Source organism: Dermacentor variabilis, chromosome 7 (genome assembly GCF_050947875.1).
Source record: "Dermacentor variabilis isolate Ectoservices chromosome 7, ASM5094787v1, whole genome shotgun sequence".
Lineage (NCBI taxonomy): Eukaryota > Metazoa > Arthropoda > Arachnida > Ixodida > Ixodidae > Dermacentor > Dermacentor variabilis.
The window spans coordinates 77,641,612-77,656,474 of record NC_134574.1 but is presented as its reverse complement, the minus strand read 5'-3'; the positions used below and the strand labels follow the sequence as shown (position 1 = coordinate 77,656,474).

Here is a 14,863-nt window from a genome sequence, read left to right as displayed (position 1 = left end):
GACACTTGACTACCGATGCTATTTCAACAAAGGTTTTGTTATGGGGCTACAAGTCCCCTACAAATGAGGCAGCTTTCATCTATATCGTTTCACCGTTATCCTGATGAGAGCATACAGAAAGAAATTCAACAAGAGGGGACAATCGGCGAAAACTGGCAACAGGAAACGCGTCACGCCTAGTTTCAACTCCATCCGTTAGTTGACGCGAGAATCAGAAAAAAAGAATGTGAAATGAATTTACACACGTTTTATATTTTTTTATTCTTTCCCACTAAAACTAAAAAAGTTTTGCGTGCAAATGAATTGATACTTTGCGACCTATTTTTCTTGCGTCGCCTAGCAACAAGCTGGCGGTACGCCAGATGCGCGTGCATACGTCATGCGCCAGACAGCCCGCAGGAGCGAGCGAGGCCGGCAGCGCATGCGAAGCTCGTGCGCTCGGCGACGCGTCTGCTTTGGATGTAGCCCGTTTTTTGGGCTCCTGGCGTTCCCTTGCGTTCCGTCTGCATTTCGACACGGCGCCACTGCACTACTGGACTACAGCAAGGTGAGGAATTTCGTTTGACAGTCTGCGACGCACTTCAAGCACATTTAGGCTTACTGCACAAAACTGAACCTATGTATAGTGACGCAATTATCGAAAAACAGTTCCGCCGTCCAGGCCTAGTTAATTTGAGGTAATTACTCGTACTGGGAGATGTTTGGGACGCTTTCTATGAGCCCGAGCATTATTATATTCTTTTTCGGTAGTTTTTGGGTACGCTAGTCGCCCTTGGCTTAGCGACGAAAAACACCTCGGCCGCGTGACACAGTTTCGCGTGTACTGAAACTTACCGGGACAAGTTTGGGCGCTTTCTCTGACCCCGGACATTATAGTAACTAATTTCGTTACTTTTCGGGGTACTTTTCAAGCACAGTGGCCGCGCTTGGCGTAGTGGCGCCGTTAGCGAAAACCAGCTCAGCCATGTGCCGTATTTAGTTTCGCGTGTACTGAATCTTACTGGTAGAAGTTCGTGACGCATTCTCTGACCCCAAAAATTCTTGTAATTCATTTGGTAAGTTTTGCGGATACTTTTGAGGCATGCTCGCCGCGCTTGGGGTTGTGAAGTTGTTAGCAAAAAAGCAAGCCGGCCGTGGGGAGTTAGTTTTGCGTGTACTTAATTTTAGTGGGAGAAGTTTGTGACGCATTTTATAGCCCTGCAACGACATATACCTTATTTCGGCGCTCACGCTTGTTGAAAACGCGACGAGCGGTTCCCGAGAATGATAAGAGGGGAGTGTGTTGCTTGTGCCGGCAGGACGCGCAGAAGATAAGGTAGAGGAGCTCAAGAACTTGACATTTCTGTCTTCTGAGCGACTGAAAACAGGATTTGCGCCCACGAATTTGTCTTGAGTGCGACTAGAAGGCATTCTGCGAGCGTGTAACATGGTCTGGCTGAGAGCCTGTGTTGTAGCTACCTCTGTGTACTTGGCGTACCATCGCGTCGACTGAGGCCAAGTTGTTTTGGAAACGCGCAGTCACCCGTGTATTTGTGCTTTTAGAGTGCAGGAAATTGCCGGAAAGGGAGGGATGCTTGAAAATCGGATGTTTTCTTCAGATTTTATGGCATTGTTTAGGAGTATATTTCCTACGAAATTTGTATAAAAGTGAACTTATTTGTAATGCCGCGCATTTACCACTTACGCACGTTTCGCCTCTACACGCAATATTCCTGTTAGGTCAATATACCGAAATGATACATGCTTGTAATTTACTTTTTTTCAGCTGATGGCATCCGGTGGAGCTTCGTGCGGCAACGGCTGCTTCTTACCCGTGCCACAACTTTGGATGAATGCACAAGATGCCCGAAACTAGCATTTATATAGAGCAAAATAAAGATTTCATAATTTCAAAAGACGTCTTGCGTTTTCTTTATGAAATTGCACGTGACACAGATTCGGAGGAGGCTTGTAAAGATCGTTCGCAATCATTTTTACTAAATAATAAAACGCTTCCGCGCCAACGCTGCGCGCGGTTCAGCAGTAAAAGCGAAAAAAGAAAAAAATGACGGGCCGATCAGGGGAGCCGGCATCGTGTGTACCAGCTGGCGTTCAAAACGCGCGTGGCCAAAAGCGAAACCAGAAGGTGTTATTACCATCCGCTTGGTGCACTGCAGTCAATTCGACCGCTGGGCTCTGGGAGTGCCCGCTCTTCTTGAATATATTTCTCTATGGTGAGAGTACCATTCCCCATTTCATTGAATGACAGTGTCTGTGTTGTTCTACAGCTATATAAAGCTTCTGGTTATGCCGAGTGTAAAGATTCTTGTTCCATGATCAACAACGGGACTACAATGAAAAGCACCTGTTGCTTGTGAAACCTTCGAAAATACCAAGACCTTAGGCTTGTATTAAAATTTAGTGTTTACTGTTACAAATGCCCCAACGCACATTTCTTTTCTGTCCTAAAGTTTGTTATATGTTGTTAAATAATTACGTGTCATATTGTGTAGTTATGTAGTTTCGTTGGTACGCTAATCCGCAGAACTGTGAACTTCTGTTTGCATTATTGGACTCTTTTTGTTACTTTTACTTACTTATGAAAAGACACACCCACTGTAAATGAAGCAGAAGGTGGAAGCTAGAAGGGCGTTTTACTTCAGCACCACAGTAAGCAGCATCCGCAACGTCCTCGGCTACAGAGATCAAATGGACTTATACTTTGCCCGGTAAACGGTCGGAGTGGTTGAGGCGTTCTGCCAAGGCTATGCTCTTGACAATGGAGTAAAATCGCTGAACATCGCACAAAGTACTACTCAGTGGGACTGCAGTGGCTCATTACGATGCGTATAGCAGAATTCATTCCTTTCAAACCGGTCTTGGAAGATGGATCAACACTAAATGGCTCGTTGCAATGGCTCATACTCTAAAAATGCAGCGTCTAGTCCAGTCACACAAAAAAATCAATGATGCAAAAAATATCATCATCAGGAATAGGTCATACCCGCGTAAGCAAGCAAAGATGCAATGGCTGAATATGAATGAAGAACCGAAAGAAAGAAATATCGAAGGAACGAAAGAACAAAGAAAAAAAAAGAAAGAAAGAAGCACTGAAAGAAAGTGAGAACAAAAGAGAGAACGAAAGCACCTTTACGTGGTGCATTAGGTGCTCGCATGTGTCGTTGGGGAGGTCGACCTACAGCGCCATAAGTTTACTTCACGCTCCGGCTCGTTATGTCTTGCAAGAAGTATCACCCCTCCGATCGTATAACTTAATGCATTACTATGTGTGGAGAAGGCTTTTGCCTTCACGTGATACAGGAGTGCAACATGCTGTCGAACTTTTTTACTTAAGTGTTGCCTCTTTGCCCTTCTTCGCGCACCATATAACTTGTGAAGCTTTGGGTGCACGGTTGGGGAGTGTATAGTGACACGTGTACATTGTTTATTTTTTCCAGTGGCCATTTTTCACCGGCTAACAACTGCTACAATTGTTAACGGCTGTTGTTAAAGACTATTACAACGGTTACAGTAACTGTTTTCTCCGGCTAACAACTCTTACTACCACGTGACAATAGGAAGATTAGATAAGTGGCAGTTGCCGCCACCTTGCTGGCTCGGAAGGTGGCCTTGGTTATGCCGGTTCTGAAACTTGGTAAACACAGATCTGGGCAGATGCGACCTCTTATCGACGGTTATCCTTGACTTCGTGTGTCGAAAATGTGATCAAAGAACTTGCCTGTATTCAGCGGTCATGGTGCCTTGAGCATCACAGGAACATTCCAACAAGTATGGCTATAACTTTCGAGAGCGATTGCCTGCACGAGGTAATATCATTGATTTACTGTGCTACACTGAAAAAAAGAGCGCATATGGCTTTTCAAGAACACGTTGCCACATTCACTGTTTCAAAGCGTACGACTGTGTGCTCCAAGATCAAATTATTTTTGAGCTTGTGACTAGTACCTAATGTGCTTATATAAGCTTCCTAATGTTTTCACCGGCGCTTCGATCAATTAGAATGTGGTGCCAGCGTAGTACAGTGTGTTGGTATCCTGAGTTGCCTGAACTGGCTGGTCGGCAAAATGCGAAAGTGTTCCGACCGAGGTAGCTTTAATCAATAGCTGAAGTCTTGCCGGTCGCAGCGCATCGTAGTGCCCTCTGTCAGCACCGCAGTTGTTACAGCAAGCACTACATGTGGGCAAGTGTGCTCAAAGTTCACTACCCTCTCTCAAGGAACGGTGCCAGCCTCGGTTTCGCTGCAAATTTTCATTGACTTTGCTCGTATGCACAGTTGTAGTGGGTAATGAGTCGGCCGATCGACTCGTTGGCGATGCCTTGGAAGTGAGGCCAACTGGCGACACTCACAGGCTTGTCAAACATGGCGTCGCCGGAAACGTTCAGTCTTTGTGGTCGCTGCTTTACGCGTCTCGAGTTACGAAGCGATTGAACTGGCGATAGGGCGCCCTGCTACGTTGTCTCCGCGTGAAATTATCGCGTACCCCAACGCAGCTGTACATGGGGAGGCTCGCCGTTGTGTGTGGCCTTTAGGACTCGCGGTGATGTTCAAATGGCCATTCGCAGGAGTGTTCCGTACTCGCTACAGAGCGCAACACTTCGGTTGAAGCACTTAAACGTCGAGGGTTTCCGCACTTCGTGTGGAGACACGGTGTTTCTGCGAGGACACTGGGCACTCCGAAGAAAATTGTCCCGGCTCCTTCTGAACTCCTTAACTAATGTAAACAATCGCTTGTTAGCGGCAGAGCTTAGGAGGTTTATTTCAGGGTCTGCCCCAAGTTTCGGCGGGCCGACGTGAAATCGGGCGCAGTCTGCGTCGGCTTGCGTCTCGTTCTGTCTCGCTGATGCCATGCATGTCTTTTCCCACCCACCTCACACTACGCAGCTGATTGTCGATGCAGTGAAGGACGTGGTCATTGTACAGTTCACATTAATTCCTAGACTGCGTTGAATAGGCAGGGCAAGATCTGCCTGCCAACAACAGTTGCCCTCCTGCGTTTCTTGCTGCGTGTTCCTCTAGTCTCTTCTAGATCTTCCTTCACTCGTGGCCGGAACTTTGCACACGCTCGTTTTCTAAGACACTCTTCGGAGTTTTTCATTGCTGTTGTGTTTCTTCAAATCTGTTTTGTTTGCCCTGTGACAAGGAGTACCTTGTGCCTACGTAGAGGTACCAACCTGTCCTTTATATTTGTACCGTTAAATAAAAGATCCCGCTTGCACTCCATTTAATTTCATATAATTCCCACAGTCTAGTTGATGAGTGAAGCGAAACATACGAATTCTGTGTCGAGATTCTACAACAATTCGGCAATAAAGGTACGGGAAGCATGAAATTATCGCACTGCAAGCATGGACGGTTTCAACACGTAACAATTGGACGCGCTTCTTCGGCGCGCTACTACGTATCTGCGCCTATAGTCATGGCAACGCGAGGGCCACGCGACGTGACTGACTCACGCGGCGCGCCAGACCATGGAGCATATACTGACGTCCTTTTATCGCCGCAGGGCCATATCGCGCGTCCCGGTGCGAGGGAACAGTTTTATCTCACCTTTATTCTCGCTTCCCTCCTTCCTTCTCTCACCTTCTCCCCCACCGCAGCGGTGACGATATGGCTACACCGGTTGCGTTTCGCGAAGTGCTCGCGTCCTGCTGGGCTCGTTTCCAACGTCGACTGTACTGGGTGCCTGTGGCTTGTGTCTGTGACCGAGTGTGTGTTGCTCTGGGAAACGTGGACGGTTGAATCGCAGCTGCGTTGTTTTTGTGCCGTTTCACTGAACCTGTGTCGTCTTGCCCGTAAGACAACTGACCAGCGGCACTTCTTGGATCTTCACAGCGCCGCATTCGCTACATTCGACCGAGGTCGTCACCTCCATCTGCGGTAAGGTGAGCGGAAGTTTGGTTTCTCGGCTATATGACAACTTATTTTGCTTTACGCTTACCCAGGTGTACCCGCATAGGTGCGCTGTGCGATAGCAGGAAGTTAGGTGTATTAAACGATCCGTGTGACAGTAAAGCACGCGTTGAGCTCGCACGAAAGTATGCTTGCCTTGTCTTCGATGCTGCGGTTATATTTCCTGATGTTTGTAAGGTCGCATGCTCGGAGTTAGGGAATATTCACTCGCAGTAGTGCTCGCATTATCTGTGTTTTGTGGCCACCTTGACCACGAGCGCGAATTACGCAACAAGAAAACAACTCGTTAAGACGACCGCGAATTGCGATGACACATTCAAGGACAGCACACTGCAGTTATGAAAAGTGCAATCAGTGCAAGCGCACCGTGGATGACGTTCTAAAGGCGGGCGCTCGCCGGCGTAAACAGTCGCACTTGCGTCGAATGGAGTAGGGTCGGATCTCAGCGCGTAGCTTAGCATAACAGCAGCGCGTGTTTTGCGCCGTTCAACTCTACGTCGTACGGTTAGAATTTACACGGATGTCGTCGCAATCGACGGCTATTGCCGGTTACGGCGACATCGCGGTCGTGTTGGGCGTTCGTTGAGGCGCAGCTCGATGCGCGCGCTCGATGCGCGCGCTCGCATATTTTTTTTTATACGAGAGCAGCAACCTCCGTCGCCGTTACGCATAGGAATGCTATCCGCCTGGTAGCAGTGTGCAGCTATGATTATACAGTATGAAGCAGAAAATACGCGAATACGCAAGCATGCATGCGTCAGACGAGCACGAAAGCACGTTGGTCAAGTTTCATGCAACTGAAACAGATTTATTTATTTATTTATTTACATTACCCCTAAGGGCCCTCACATGAGGGTATTACATAGGGGGGGGGGGGGGTACAAACATGAAATATACACAAGAAATAAAACTACATAAAATAAACATACACACAAGGAACATAAAATATATAGATATGAACAAGGGGTAAATGCACTTAGTCATGAAAACACAAGAACATTTTACATATGTTAATATGTGCATATAGGCATAAGTAATATCTAATCTGCTACCACTAACCGTTTTCTTGCAACAAGTTTGGAAAGATGGTAGGCTAACTTCAGTAGCTATGTGTGATGGTAGGTTATTCCATTCTATTATTGTGCGAGAAATAAAAGATTTTGCGTAGAGCGACGAGCGGCACATTATGCGTTTTACTTTGTTAGCGTGGTCACGGCGCGGGAAAACTGCAGGGGGTGGTGAAAAGAAGTCTTCGTGAAGCGTGGAATGGTGATAAAGCTTATGAAATAAGGTTAGGCGAGCAAACTGGCGTCGACGTGATAGTGATTCCAACTCGGCACGTTGTTTTAACGATGTGACGCTGGTGAAGCGTGAATAATCGGAAAAGATGAAGCGAACAGCACGGTTTTGCAAAGATTCAATGTTGTTTGATTCAATGTTGATTCAATGCTTTATTCTCAACGCGCATTCCGAAGGCACTGAGCTTGTTTTCCCGATTGCACATATGTATATATCCAAAGCAGGCAGGGGGCAAGCTTGTGTCTGCCGTGCCTACCAAGCGCTTGTGTCGTCTGCAAGCCGCTACTTGGTTACGTATCAGTCAGTGCCAGTGAAAAAGTGCACTTGTAGAAAGCGTACTACTTAGTTATTGAGGGTGAATTGGGTTTTGTGATTGGTCGAGAGGGCCGCCGGTGCTTGCGCAATCACTCGGATATGTTTTACCCCTTTTGAGTCTGTCGTGCAGACGCGTTCGTCGTTAAATGAGTCACCAAACGTTCCGCCCGCGCTAGAGGTCGCGATTTGTCATAACTAATAGCGCATGTCTGCGTGATAATAACAACATCGTAAATGTCAGCTTCGCGCTGTGGTTGATGTGGGTGTTTCGGGGCTGAGTATGGGCTCACACCTTCTGCAGAGTCGTTGATGTATATGTGCGTGTGTGTGCGCGCGCGTGTGTGTGCGCGCGCGTGTGTGCGTCAGGGCGTGAGATAACGCCACCGCAAAAGTTTTCCTATACGGAACGAGCGCATTTTCTCAAATCCTAATAATCATAATAGCAATCATAATATTCATAATTTCATTTCTGCCTCAAGAAATACAGACTGGGGAGCTGCACAAAAAGCTGTCACAAACAGCTTGTCTCGGACGCAGCCCCTAAATACGAAAGGCAATCCAAAGCAATTGATCACACATGACGGCTTCATGTTTAAATGAAAAAATAACACAATAGGAAAAACACAAGACCAAACAAAATCTTATCCGCACTTATCTATGCACAGACCAAATTACTTCATCAGATGCATGATTACATATATTTAAGACCATCGTCAAATAACATGCGTTAAATGACCGCACGAAGGAAATGAATAATGAAGAGAATATAAATATAACAAATAAAACATCCTATAAGAAGCTTAACCATTCATAAAGATTACTCGGTGGTACATTATATGTTATTTGTACACGGAACGATTTCTCGTTTGTTACATGTAAACAAGTTGAAGTTGCCTCATTCGTACGCTTTGAGAAGGGAAGAAAGTGTATGTTGAAGGCGCTCTTTCCCCGTATTGATGCGTGCTGTTGGCACTATAGGCAGTTTGCAGGGTGTCTGAAAGGGTAACTTTTTTCATTTTCTTGCAAGTTTGCGTGAGGCCGATTATGATTTATATTACTTTTTTGTTTCTACTTTAAGGCGAACGCTGAGCCGATACTAATACAAATCAAATATTTCGGTAATACCAGTTTCAAGAAAAAAGCGTTTGGGGGTTGCTCCATAGTCTGCATTAAAGACATTACGAAGAACCTTTTTCTGCAAATATTATTTTTTTTAAACAGGACGTTATTGCAGTGCCCCATACCAGCTGGCAATTGCTAATGTGAGAATGTAATTATGTATTTTATGGAATCAGTTTTATCGGCTTAGGAAGGATATATATATATATATATATATATATATATATATATAAATGCAGCCCATTGCGCCAGTTATTCTATTTATAATTGCTTGACAACTTGGTCCACATGAGCTGCCCATGACATGGTTGAAGAAAATACTACCGCGAGACATTTATACTGGCCACCTATTTCTATTTGTTTGGAGATAAATATGACACTATTGTGTGGACAAACCGGTTCGTTTTTCGGCCGGAAAATTACTGTTTTTGTCTTTTTTTCAATAACACGCATATGTTTATATTGTGACCATTTTTGAAGCGAGATCATCGTCGTATTGCACAATTGTACCAGTTCGTGAATGTCATTCGGAGAAAAATATGCTTGTATCATCTGCATATATTCTGAATCTGGCATTTGGGCTGAAGATGTTGAAAAGTAGTGGCCCTGATGCACTACCTTGCGGGACACAAGAATACATCGGTTTTATTTCTGAGTACGCATTATGTATGTCGACCGTTTGTTTCCTTTTAGACGAGTAAGATATTAGTTCTGCAGCCTGTCCTCGGATTCCGTAGTACCATAGCTCCTCTAGAAGTAACTCATGGGTAACAAGTTCAAACGTTTTAGAAAAGTCGACTAATATTGGGAATTACAAAAGCTCTGTTTTCAGATTGTGACAGAATATATTGTTTTTGTTCTAAAAGGGCTTGTTCATTAGAATGGTTTTTCCGGAATACGAAGTGACATGGTGTGAGCAAACTGTAGTTATCTATAAATTTAGTAAATCTAGAGTGCGAAATTTTCTCTAATGCTTTGGGGAAGACATACAGTAAGCAGGTCTATAATTGCCTAAATCATTTCTATCTCCCTTTTTAAAGGAAACAGTTACTTTTTTAACAGAGAATAACGACGTAGGTCTATAATTGGCTAAATCATTTCCATCTCCCGTTTTAAATAACACAGTTACTTTTGCAGTCTGCATTATTTCTGGAAATACCGATGTAGCTAAACAAACTTTAAAGATGTGTATGATCGTTGGCGCTATGATAACTGCAACATATTTTACAGGCTTTACCTGAATGTCGTCGATATCTCGACATCTGCTATGTTTTAGGCAGAGTATAACAATTGATATTTCTTCCGTTGTCACAAAATCTAGAAATATTGGGATATCATCATGAAATTTTATGTACTCATATGTTTCCGACAATGATCCATCTGTTTTTATTTTTGTAAAATAATCATTGGAAGTGTCTGCCAGCTAAGTTCCCATTCGCTCGTTGCCATCAATATTTAAGTTGCGCTCATGGCTACGTGACTGGTTTCGATGTAGCAATGAGTTTAGACGGGTCCAAATCACATCATGGCGGCCCTTCTTCACGTCTAGATGTGTGGAGTAGTATTCCGCTCCAGCTGATCGCAGTTTCCTTGTTAACCGATTTCGAAACAGTTTAAATAAACGCAGATCGTCAGCCGCACGTGTCATTAGAAAAACTTAGTATAGCTTATTTTCATGCTTAATTTCATTCGGCAGTTCAGGTGCGATGCACGGCTTGCGTCGTTTTCGAGCTCCGCTTATTGAACAGCCGTAATCACACACACACACACACACACACACACACACACACACACACACACACACACACACACACACACACACATATATATATATATATATATATATATATATATATATATAAAGTGGAGAGAGGGTGTGTTCCCTCACCTCTACGATGCATGTGTGACACAGATATCGCCTACGTCACGGGTGCCGTAGGGAAGCCCGCGTTGCGTCAGATACGCTACAGAGATAAAACATCGGTGATACGTGCGTATGTAATACCATGCGGCTGTTTTAGTGTTTGGGTTGGCGCAACCATGCTCAAGAGCTCTGGCAGACGGGGTCGCTGATGAGGCACCAGTCTCGATTTCAGGATGGGAGAAATTAGTAATGAACATATCTCGAGCAGACCGACTCACAGTTATTCTAGTATGGAGCTTGAGTACGTTCATAAAGCCATTCGAAGCCAATACCATGTTAAATTCTCCAGTAAAATGATTATTGCTACTTATATCGATATTTAAATCACCTCCAGCAATAAGCGTGTGACCATCGTCCGCTACACAACGCGAAAAGTGTTCATAGAATTGAAAAAAAAAGCTGCATTTCCGCTTGGTGGGTGGTAACAGACAGGGTAAATAAATTTAACTGACACCCAATGACATTATCCCATAATTCGGTGTAATTTTACTGAATGGGCTCAGCATTTCCCTATTTTCATTCGCATCCAGCAGTAGTGCCACTCCCCGGCCACAACCAACAGGCCTGTTGAGATACTATGTTTTGTAGTTTGTCATTTTATAGACATTGCAGGCGATAGTGCTCCATCTTTCAGTCAACATTATCACGGAGAACTTAAATTGAAATTTACTAAAGAAATCTGCTAGTGATTTTGATTTATTGTTTACTGATTGCATTGGTATTCACGGCTTTAATGGATGAGCATGAATAAGACTAGGCAATGTGGTTTAGGTCAGTCGAAAGGTGATACAAATGTTGTATCATTTTTTTTCTCTTTACATACTGAATTACGCAGTACTTATTTAGGCTGGTCCATGTCGTTTGCTCCTTTCATATGAATGACATTCATTCCTTCATCTTTGCGGACGTGGATTCTTCCCTTCGTATACCAGACAAAACGATAACCACTATGTTTTGCCCTTTCTTTCTCAGTTCGAAGCAAGTCTCTGTTATATCGCATCCAGTTTTTCTGAATAGTGATGCGCGGTTCACTATTTTTCACTTTGTTCTTCGCTTTCAGCCACGAGTCTCTTGTTGTCTGTCTGGTGAATCGAATGACTATTCCTGGCGTCTTACCCTGTCGAGCAGGCAATCTGCACATTGCTTGAATGTCTTCCGAGGTAAAGAGCGGTACTTCAAGTTTCGGGGTAATTGCGTTTAATAAGGAAATTAGATTTTTGTTGGGTGCAACCGCAATGCACCCAACAAAAGCGCCTTGATCTGAATATCCTGGTGAAAAACATGTATTTCAAGTCCATCTAACTTCTTAGACATACGTTGGAAATATTCTTCCTTTCTGTCCTTATTTTGTTATTTCTGGCAACTTATCAAGTTTCTCAGGGATAGAGGCAAGAGCATGTGTGAAATCGATGTCATAATCGTTGCCTTCTTTCTTATTTGTGCGCGAACCGTTTTTTCTGCTCGTGAGGCAGCTCCAGGATTGCTTTGCAACGTTGCTTTTTTGGTTTAAAAGATTCCTCTGTCACGACCGCACATTCACCGAAATGATATGCGCTTTCGCACTCCGTTCATGCCACATTCGGCCCATCGTCTCAAATAGTTGACTTACAGGACGAACACATGCTAGACACTTGTTTTTCGTGATCGGATATTTTAGCAAAATGGCACAAAATGCATTTAGGCAAGCAGTCAATAATAGCAGTGGATGCGGCAGCGGCAGTGATATTTGTCACAATTCCTTAAAACTTTTAAGCAATACTGCACTAACCTGAACAATAGAAGATTCGCCGTTAATGATGTAGGCACGTTGCTGCCCCCGCTGCAATGTTCATGGAATTTCTCTTTTGGCTACTCGGTTCACTAACGGCTGGCTAGAACGGGTCTGTGCTTTGATTAAAAAAAAAGGCAATGCAGCAGGAACTGCAAATGCACTGTATATTCTAAACAAACTTGTGAGCGCATCACCTTTCATCAGGATGAAATCAGCGCAGAACGAATTTTTGTTGAATGTGAATCTTAAAATACGACCCAGTGAACCGAAGCTTGCGTTAAAATTTTTAGATACACCGTGGCCTCTTATTTTTCGGCATCGCGAGATATTTTAGAGTAATATTGTCATTTTCATGCAACTAAATCTCACTACACATATGTCACATATGCAATAACCTGTGTGATCATATGAGAACTGATATGAAATGTGAGTTCTCATATGGTTAAAAACTTAGAGCACACGACCAGACGAGGACGGTGGAGTAAGACGGGAAACGCGCGAGCGCTAACTTGCAACAATTTATTGTGAACCGCAAAGCGGTACATAAAGGCGTGTCTTGGCCGTACATCACGAAACAGCAGGCAGCAAAGCAATCCGGGACGACACGAGCAGTGTAATTCCTTCGAAGATAGAGCAGTCAACGGCTTGGGCACACGGTCATCGCCTAAACTATCAGTCACCTCTGCCTCACTGATTGCACGCCTCAGTGGACACCTGCTTCTCGTGACAATGACGCATTTTCGACATAGTAGCATGCAGCTCCATTTCACATAGTGTGTCTGCACTTTGGTCGGAACCGGGAACAGCCCTAAGCTCATCGCTAGATTCACGCTTCCTACAGTGCACATAAATGAACCCTCCATACTCGTCCCTCACATTTCTACTGTGTTCCCGGAGGCGATCATTTACACCCTACCCCCCCCCCCCTTTGGCCTCGTCTTGTTGTGCGCTTTAAGTTTTTTAGTCATTTCTTGCCAACACGCCCAAACTGGCACATTCGTGAACTCTCATATATGGTCACACAATATTATGTGGCATGTCTCATATGAGAATATTTTATATGGTTGGTGTCGTTGTGCCATAACAAAGCACTTCCAGAAACACGCGTTGACGATGAAATGCGTAAAAAAATGAAACAGGAGCAAAGCGGCGCGTTTCGCAGCTATTTCACTTCTTGTTATGATCCTTCACTCTTTCAACGATTGTTTTAGCTTGAGGAAGAGCCCCTGGCGCAGTAGTTCCCAAAATCTCCGAAGCTATACGAAAGAAATCAATCAGCCTTGCCTTGATTTTCGGTGAAGTTCCTCGTATAAAATATTGTTTTATATATGCACGGATCTATTCCGTTCACACACTTCAGCCAAAATGTGAGGCTTAAGAGGGTGCAAACGCAACAGCAAAGTGCGAGATATCAACACATAGAAGTGCTACGTGCGTTCATGCATGCACTGTTTTGAGTGACTAGTTGAGAGAGAGAGAGAGAGAGAAGTTTAATGATACGAAATGCAGAGAGGTCGGCCTGAGGTACATTCCTCTAGCCAGCTACTCTGCGTTGGAGGAAGGGGAAGAAAGAGGGAAGAAAGAGGCGCATGATGGGTGACGATGACCAGAGAAGGAGGATGTAAAACATATGGCAAGCAATTTGGCATGCTCAAAGCCTGGCCGTGACTGGTTGATTGTGGATTGGATATATATATACGATTGGTGCAGTGACGCATTTCAATTTCAGCTATTTGACAGTTCGCAGCTTAACGCGGGGCAGTCAGTTGCAATGACAAGGAATAAAAACTAATTAAGTAAATAGAGAAATGCACATAGATGATATATGTATCAGAGACCTCACAGTAATACGCGCGGACTGTGGCAAAGGGTCTTCTAGTTTTGACAGACACTTCACACGTGATCTCTTTAAAGAAACGAATAAAAACGAAAATAAAAATTTCGCACACTTTGCACCACATGTACGAAAAATAGCACACGATAACTATGCTGCAATATCAAGGCCAAACACACGCGTAAACTCAACATCACACTTGGATAACCTACAAAAAAACCACTATAATATCAGGAGAATAAAAAAATGTATGTAGGTTGTGTCAGGGGACGCTGCCGCTGTGGAAGATGTGAAACGTCCTGTGCGCGCTGCAGAGGGGCATATGGGCACTAGGGGTACATACAGGGCGTAACGAAACAGACACGTTACATTTATTCACGCGTTAGACAGCTGACAAGCCCAACTTACGCTACAGCTCGTGCGGGTTACGTGTTACGGTCTAACTTTGCAATGCGCACGAAGTAGTCTGCTGAAACCAGAAATTGCTGTACGCCGGAAGCTTCAGCAACGAGAACCGCCGCTTAAAACAGAGTCCGCGATGGTTTAGTAGCTGATTTTTTTTAGTCGTCAGTGGTTGGTCAGTGTCGCTGGGACGCACGTAATACAAGGTTTCCTGCTTCGCCGTGCGCCTTCGACGCTCTCACTATTTTGGTAGCGCCACTACTGCCATGGCCGGGGTCGTCGGCGACG

The 14,863-nt window shown here is 44.5% G+C and overlaps 1 protein-coding gene across 2 annotated transcripts in view; it reads left to right on the top strand.

Annotated features, from left to right (window-relative positions):
* The first annotated feature begins 5,592 nt into the window (after positions 1–5,592).
* LOC142587547 (sulfotransferase 1B1-like) overlaps positions 5,593–14,863 on the top strand; it is a 335,465-nt gene continuing 326,194 nt past the window's right edge. The window contains exon 1 of one of the 2 annotated variants that reach the window (XM_075698631.1): positions 5,593–5,878. The gene's annotated coding sequence lies outside the window, so the exon portion shown is untranslated. Of the gene's footprint in view, positions 5,884–14,863 lie in introns of both variants that reach the window. The other variant, XM_075698630.1, reaches the window with a different exon arrangement.